The sequence below is a fragment of the Cephus cinctus genome, unplaced genomic scaffold, assembly GCF_000341935.2.
Source record: "Cephus cinctus unplaced genomic scaffold, Ccin1 Ccin1_scaffold0935, whole genome shotgun sequence".
Taxonomy (NCBI): domain Eukaryota; kingdom Metazoa; phylum Arthropoda; class Insecta; order Hymenoptera; family Cephidae; genus Cephus; species Cephus cinctus.
Window position 1 is genome coordinate 105,805 of NW_014333502.1, and position 2,484 is coordinate 108,288.

Sequence of the window (2,484 nt, forward strand, 5' to 3'; positions counted from 1 at the left end):
GCAACAATGGTCACGTCCAATGGACATAAGATTTAAAAGGGGAATGAATATTTTTTTCTTCGATAGCGGAGCGAAAACGCGCAATTCTCGAATGGGGAAACGTGGAAGACTGAAAAATTGAATAGGAGTGAGATGACATTTGCCGACGAATCCGACGACCAGCTACCACCGGGGCAAATGTTTTTTTCACGTAAGCTGTACGATGCACAGATGTTTCATTGTGAATTCCTAACCTAACCTAACCTAACCTGCTTATTCGCACCGACCCAAGAATCACCCACTACGTGAGAACTCGCGTTCGCTCCGCTGTCGAAGAAAATAGTACGTGAACCGCGAGAGAAAACGGGCGTTTGTGGCTTGTATAAAGTTGAGAACCCCTCGGCTTCGCCTGGGAAACGTCAACTTTATACGCGGCGCGGAAACGCCCGTTTTCGCTCTCGGTGCACAATGTACTATTCTATACTTTGTCGAACAGGGAACAATGAAAATTGAAGAGGGAGGAAAAAAGAAATAACAAAAGAAAAACAAAATAATACTAATACGCACAAGCATACAGATATCCCAGTGACTCCTCCAATTGCTCGTCCCCTCCGAGAACAAAATTACGTGGCCAAATGTTTGCGTTGTCCGACGGTCAAACAAAAAAATGAACATAACCTTCTTTAGGGAAGTAAGGTTTTTGTGATTTTTTTTTTTTTTTTTCTTAATAATTTTCAGACTGATATCGAATTCCGTATGTCACTTTTGAAAGTAAAAATGGCGACGGCAATTACTATGGCGGCAACGACGACGGCGATGACGATGAATGCGACGGCAATGCGAACGAGAAGTAACAGGACACGAAAGGACGACGAAATATTCTTACGAGTTTATTTAATGACACTAGACGGAAATAATGAAATATGAAAATGACAGCTTGCATGACGATGACGATGACACATGGCGCGGCAGGTTGTCGTGCGTTGCACTGGCCACAGAAAACCGTGAATCTATCGTTCTTTCATTTATTTTTTTTTCTTCGTACGTTATCTTGAAAATCAAGAGATTGAATCGAGCCTCACGTTAAGTCCTATACAACCAGGATGACAATCGATTCGATCATCTTACTTGATGCAGAGCTCATTTTTTTATAGAAAAAGACTCCCTATTACAATTCGATCACTTGGAATAGCATAAGCCTAAAATTAATAAGATTGGTACCATCTTACGACACTTTGTGTAGTATACGTATGTATGTATGTATGTATGTATAGTATATATATACATATATATATATATATATATATATATATATATATATATTTTAAATATTAATAATTATAAATTAGAATTATTATTTATCATTATCAATGTATAAGTATTATTATTATTATTATTATTATTATTAGTTAATTATTAATAATGGTTTTATTTTTTCATTTCTTTAAATGCATACACAGTTTTTAAACACCTATCATCGACGGAAGGTGGAGAGAAACAAAGATGAAGATAAGGGCGGGGGGGGGGAATGGGCAAAAGGAGAGAGAAAATATTTTGGAAAAAGTTTTCAATGGTCGTACGAAAGGTACAAGAAAGATCGAGAAAGTAAGATGAAAAGCAAAAGGAAATCATTAAAAATTGGGAAGGAAGGATTAATGCAACGTGTTTACGAGATATACAATTTTCGTAGGAAACTGGATTGTGACGCGTTACCTAAACTTTTTCAAAAATCCCCTCCCCCCCCCCAAAAAAAAGAAAAAAGTAAAAGTAATCATTTTGAGTCCCACTTCGCAAGAGAAAGATCCGTCTATGTATCCTTTCAAGAATTCCAAGAGCAAGCTCAGTTTCTCAGCCAAATCTCTGATCTAGTCACACTCACCTCTCGTATCAACAAAATAAGTTTAAATAACAATTTTCATAATCAGATTTCTTTTTTTCTTCCACGTCAAAAATATCGAGCACTGTTTCTTCTTAACGCAACGCGCACTGATCTCGCGCAATACGACTTCCGGTACGGTTGCGCAGCGCTACGTGTCAGATTTTCGTACTAATAGCGAAGGAACGTACGTGATGTTTTTTCTTCTTCTTCTTTTACATTGCATTTCCGAATTTTCTCACTTTCTCTTCCACTTCTCATAACCTCGTTGCGTTCACGTACTCGAGGATTTATTGGCTACAAACTAAACGATTACACGTTTTCACATCAAATATTTCATTCGATTATTAACTCTAAGACCATCGCACACCCTTCGGACGCTCAACGTAAAATGTGATTATTTATAACGAAGAAAAAAAAAAGAGAAAAAAAAACAATTTCACACTCTCTCGTCCCACCATAATAAATCTCACTTCCATTTCCGTCACCATTGCTTTTCTCGTACCTCCGTTTCACTTTTTCTCTCTCTCTTTCTCTTGTCAAAAAAAAAAAGAAAAGAAAACCACGAGATCTTGCAAAATTCGAATATCAAGAAACGAACTGGCTCTTGATGACGACGATGGGTGTTT